The sequence below is a fragment of the Haliotis rufescens genome, unplaced genomic scaffold (genome assembly GCF_023055435.1).
Source record: "Haliotis rufescens isolate VD_foot unplaced genomic scaffold, xgHalRufe1.0.p SCAF_7, whole genome shotgun sequence".
NCBI classification, from domain to species: domain Eukaryota; kingdom Metazoa; phylum Mollusca; class Gastropoda; order Lepetellida; family Haliotidae; genus Haliotis; species Haliotis rufescens.
In genome coordinates this window covers 12,649,109-12,655,794 of record NW_025964361.1, presented here as the reverse complement: position 1 = coordinate 12,655,794, position 6,686 = coordinate 12,649,109, and positions in this window count along the sequence as shown.

The following is a 6,686-nucleotide window of genomic DNA, read 5'->3' as shown; positions in this document are numbered from 1 at the left end:
CCTGTTGGACTGGCACTAATCTTGTTGACATATTTACTGGGTGCTTGGAAAGAAATTATGGTTTCACATATAGACAAGCTTGTCTGGGGGCTAATCCTCAATGAAGTATTTGGTGAATGTTATTCTAATATAGGTGATGACAGATTTACTTAAATACAATAGTTCAAGGCAATCTATAAAACTATGAAGACATATCTTTTGTCCTATTAAATATTATATGTGGGAGATGGGATCTTGTTACCCTAGGCTCGTATTTATCTAAAAGCTTTAAATCTATTAAACTATGTAGACATAACTTTTGTCTTATTCAATAGTATGTCTGGGAGATTTGTTCTCGTTACCTTTGGCTAGCATCTATCTTAAAAGCTATAACTGAAACTACTAATATTTTGTATCTGCATTTTCCCTTGATTAATATGTACTACTCACCGCTCTATAATTATATGACACCTTGTATAAATGTTACACAATGATAACTTATGAAAGCCCTTGCTGTGGATCTAATTATTATATGAAAATTTAGTATACATGTTATATCATGATAACTTCCCCAGTTAGATTCACTAACTTGTACAGAGAATTTAGAAGTATGGGCACTGTTTGGCTGATAAGAAAGGTCTTCCCCGACGTCCTATGGCCGTGTTGTTAGATCTTCATGCAACTAGGTATTGTAGAATTTATGTTTATGAGATTGATTTGATTCTTCCATATCAATCATTACCTTGGTTACTATGACCATGTTGACCATTGAAGAAATATGTAAAAAGGTTTGGCTTGTGCTACCTGAAAGCACTGCTAATATTTTATATATTTTGATATTTATCATTGTTATTGTATGTTTTATCTTTTGAAATACTGATGTCTACATTTTCTATGACAAAGACATGTATGAAATCAAGCATAATGAATCATAAAGAGTCACAATGATTAAGCTGTGTTGTTATATGTTTCTCGTACCACATATCTTGAACAACACACACAAAATAGTTCACATGTGTACAGTTGACATGTGTCTAACAGTTGTACAATAAACATGTATCTCATACTTGTACAGTTAACATCATGCATATCACACATGGACAGTAAACATGTTTCTCACACTTGTACAGTAAATATGTCTCTCACACTTGTACAGTAAACATGTCTCTCACACTTGTACAGTAAACATGTCTCTCACACTTGTACAGTAAACATGTCTCTCACACTTGTACAGTAAACATGTCTCTCACACTTGTACAGTAAACATGTCTCTCACACTAGTACAGTAAACATGTCTCTCACACTTGTACAGTAAACATGTCTCTTGCACTTGTACAGTAAACATGTCTCTCACACTTGTACTGTAAACATGTCTCCCGCACTTGTACTGTAAACATGTCTCTCGCACTTGTACAGTAAACATGTCTCTCACACTTGTACAGTTAACATGTCTCTCACACTTGTACAGTAAACATGTCTCTCACACTTGTACAGTAAACATGTCTCTCACACTTGTACAGTAAACATGTCTCTCACACTTGTACAGTAAACATGTCTCTCACACTTGTACAGTAAACATGTCTCTCACACTTGTACTGTTAACATGTCTCTCACACTTGTACAGTAAACATGTTTCTCACACTTGTACAGTAAACATGTCTCTCACACTTGTACAGTAAACATGTCTCTCACACTTGTACAGTAAACATGTCTCTCACACTTGTACTGTAAACATGTCTCCCACACTTGTACAGTAAACATGTCTCTCACACTTGTACAGTAAACATGTCTCTCACACTTGTACAGTAAACATGTCTCTCACACTTGTACTGTAAACATGTCTCCCACACTTGTACTGTAAACATGTCTCTCACACTTGTACTGTAAACATGTCCCTCACACTTGTACAGTAAACATGTCTCTCACACTTGTACAGTAAACATGTCTCTCACACTTGTACAGTAAACATGTCTCTCACACTTGTACAGTAAACATGTCTCTCACACTTGTACTGTAAACATGTCTCTCACACTTGTACTGTAAACATGTCTCTCACACTTGTACAGTAAACATGTTTCTCACACTTGTACAGTAAACATGTCTCTCACACTTGTACAGTAAACATGTCTCTCACACTTGTACAGTAAACATAAAGTATCTCAACTCACTCACACTGTCTGAAATCCATCCCCTCCTGTCCAGGGTTGTATGGAGAAAGACACTGATATCATTGTCAGCTGTCTATCCCTGAGCTTCAGTGATTGTGTTTCATGACAGGGTATTGTGTAACCGGATAGAGTTAACATCAGCTTCATTAGACAAGGCAGCTTGGCATATGTATGTGCTTGATCAATAGTATCCATTTCAAATACCTGCATCCCCGGATATTCTGTGGTGTAAGTAAATGATATCACCAGATGCATTTATAGGTTCCTGACATTGGGATATCAAGATGTGTTCTGAGTGTCTTCGTTGAATTAAGCTGAATGAGAGACCTTTGTGCCCACAGCAAACACAGTCTCATTCAAATCAGATCTTTACTCCGATAGATACCGCTGTTACAGAAATCAGATACGTTCACTCACACCGAGACTTCAGGAGCCTTGTAGCTCACCTGACCTAACCTTCCAAGGTATCCTCAGCTGTTCATGCAGAGAGGAATTGTATTGGTTGATAAAAGATCTGACTTTAATGTAATAAACTCAACCTACAAATGGACAGCAACAGTAGAATAGATTTTTTGTTTGTTGTTCAAGGCTATATCTGTCGCAGACGCACGTAACATGTACGTGTGTATATGGCGCCTGTAAATATCCGAGTCTGGACCAGACAAACCAACAATTGAAATTTTAAGCATACAACATCATCATCACCAAGTCATGTAGTCGCTTCTTACAAGAAGCAAAGTTTATTTAAAAAGCAATGCTGACAGCATCTTATATTAAGATGCTGTTTTTGTTGACGTTTTAAGCTATTGACTACATATCCAGGTGAGCTACAGTGCTGTGGCACTATTTTCAGATGAACCAAATGGGTTTTGAATGATATCCTACTTGCTAAGACTGCCAATTAGTCCAAGCCTTGTCTTCTTAAACTCACAAAGAGGGTTTGGAAGCAAGGCACAATTAACACCAGGACAAAAGCCAACAGGAAAGAATGCACAGGACACCTCCTGACATGATAACATCACAAGTAGAATAGTCTTCAACAATACAGTATTACAATGTTTTCAGAGAAACAATATTGATTGTTTTGTTGCTATTTGTTGAGGAAGACTTCAAATTACAGAAACTGCCCTTGTATGAATATAGATACATGTAATAGAAGTTGTGGCTGTGGAACTCATGTGTGGAGTTGCAGAGATTATAACCTTGAGGGCTCTTTGACATGTTCAGGGAGTTACAAAATTACATCCTACAGGTTATGTCAGTCCCTCAAACAGAGCATGAAGCAATAGCATCCAGAACTTCCTACACAAGTCTATAAGGGGCTCACAATTTGATATTCTGAGAGCTGGGATTTTGCCAAAAAACAGATATTGTTCCAGAAAAAATGCTTGAAAACAATAATTATGTCAAAATACTGTCTGCCTTTGTTTGCTTCAAAAGTAATGTGTGGTAATGTGTTTATTACAAACAAATATCCAGGCTCAGAGTAATACCAAATCCCCTCCCCCCCAAGTTTAGTAGTTTGAAAATGTGATTCTCTTGACTCCTTTCTATAATTTATTAAATGACAGCTTAACCAAGAAAAACAAAATTTATTTCAGAAGCTAAATCTCTTGCCTTGTCAAATGATGTCTCAGATGTCTGGGAGCATTTGTGGTAGTTAATCAACTCAGATGTAACATCTCAAATATCCGGATGTAGATTTTCCTCTGCAGCCATGAGCATCTCACTAGATCAGTCAACAGGGAAGTGTCATGCTGATTATAACAGAATGCATTGCTCTGTCCACAACTTGACCCAGTTACGTGTAGGTGTGTAGTAAACTACCGGTACTATTACGCCCTGGCGTGGTGTTACGTCTCGTATCACATGCTGTAGGGCGATCAAGTAGTTTGTCACTCAGAGGTGTCAGTCAGAGTCATGTGAAGACTGACATAGATCAGACTGGGCAGGCATGTGATACAATATTACACAGAACATGCTTCATTGCGGTGTGCTTGTATGCATCTTTGTTTTACCTACAATCATCTTCAGTTCTGATTTTTCATTAGAAGCTGTTTTTATGCATCCTATGATTACACACTGTGTTAGTTGGGATTTATAATAAAACTTTTGCCTCTATCTTCAATTTTATCTAACTTTTTGCATGGAAGTTAAAAAAGCCAAACAATTAATATACTGTGGCATCAGCAACCATAGCAGCTGTTACACATTTGAATATGGGCTTAGGAACATGCATTATAAGGATATATTCTGGCTTACATGTATTCATGTTAACATCAGGAACACACTATGGTAATTTGTTTTATGATGCTACTTTCATATTGTGTCAGTCAGTAAAGACATTACTGACGAAAGCTAACACTAGCCACTTGAGATCATGACAGCTGTGCACGTATGTGTGTACCGTAGTCGCCATATTAAGCGCCCCCCTCACAAACTACGACTAACCTGTAACTAATCTTTATAAGCGCCCCCTACTAGGACAAAAAAATTTACATCACAGTCCATAGTTTCTTGTGTATATTACAAACTTTTAACAGATGTCAGTAGTGAAGAAGGGTCATATTATTTCCCAGTAATCATTATCGAAAAATAATTTGTTACATTGACGTTTGAATTGTTTGTTCAGTACTGTTCGATCTCCGAAAACAAATGTAACTGGTCGAATATGGTTGTAGTATTTTTTTCAATTTTCTAAGCGTTCAGGACACTTATTGCAGCGAATAGAGTATGTGGTGCATACAGCATGACATCCACCAGGTGCACATTGTGCAGCAGGTGCTTGACACTGAACTCATGTTTGCATATTTGTTTCTGCCCTTACCATGTCTACTACATGTTGTCAGGTCTGTCATATTTCCATTTACTTCACCATTTTATCTTCACGACACCATTTTCATGCAGGTCAAGAAATTAGGTATGCTGATCATGTAAAATGTGTAATAAACACACATCAGCAGTTATACTATTGAAATATGGGCAAAATATACAAATGTAAAACATCATTACATATTGTAATAGCCCCAAGAGTTTCATGGGATTCCTGGTATAGAATAAGAGGTATAGAATAAGAGGCAACTTAAGCTCTCAATGCTGCAGGCGAACCCATTTGACAGGCGCATAGTCAGAGAACATCCCCAAATAAAACTTGCAATTACTGTTTAACGATTTAAACAGGTTTCTTACATGAAATGCATCACACCTTCAATAACGAAATTCAGGTTAGTTCAAGAAAATGTACAAATATTATGTTTGCTTTGGTCTAACCTTTGGTATGATTAATAATATCAAGATATTTTTTTATATTGTGAATTGTAGTTTTCTATCAGGAATAAATGTGCTTAATATTTCTTCAATTGTCCCTTGTTTAATGAAGCACTGACTGTTTGAAATCATCCACCCTCTTTACAGCGCCTTATGCTGAAACAATTTAGCAGGCTGGAGGTTAATGGATAGGGTGGTGAGGCTTGGTGACTGCTTGTCATTGTACCTGATGAACCCCCGACCCGTGAAGATCAGGGGTAGAATAGGTCTTCAGCAACCCATGCTTGCCGTAAAAGGCGACTATGCTTGTCGTAAGAGGCGACCGACGGGATCGGGTGGTCAGACTCGCTGACTCGGTCGATGCATGTCATCGTATCCCAATTGTGTAGATCAATGCTCACGATGTCAATCACAGGACTCGATTATTTACAGACCGCTGCATATAGCTAGAATATTAATGAGTGTGGCGTTAAACAACAAACAAATAAACTTTGAACCCCTTGCTTGTAAGATCAGATAAACGAGGATGAGCTGATCACACTGTGCAACTTTGCTGACTGTGTCACACTGTACCTTAAATACCCAACCACTCTTACTGCCTGGGGCATGGATCACGTCATTCATCACGAGGTTACTGTTCCAATTTGAATAATTAGTATTATTTACAGGCAGCTGTGATATAGCTGAAATATTACCCATTACAGTGTGAATAAACAAACACATTTTAGAACACTGGTTCATCAAATAAAAGCATGATATATTGTCAAAGTGAATACATTTTATGTTACTATCCTCAGTCTGGACATCAATTGAACTTGTTGAGGCTGAACACACAGGTGGTGTTATGTCACTGTACAAAGTATGAACAGCCTGTGGCGTCCATCTTGTCACCTGTCACAATAGCATGCTATGTATCATTTGTACATGTTGTATACTCACTGCTGATGCAAAGTTGTATAGACTTTGAATTAACATACAGCGTATAGGGGGAAGGGGCTGCAGGCGTGTGTACTCACCCTTATTGTGTACTGAACATAGAAGTTTTATAGGTGATTCAGCATACAAGGGTAAACTAATAGGAACACAATAACCATCAACTAAATCCTATATTTACCTGAAATAACAAACAATCGACATTTTTAATTATTATAAAGTATTCAGTGATGCATTTTATTTGTTGTTTACCAACTCACTCAGCAACATGTAAATAATCATGTCTTGACTAGACAATCCAGTAATTGGCATCATGAGCATCTATCTACACAACTGGGA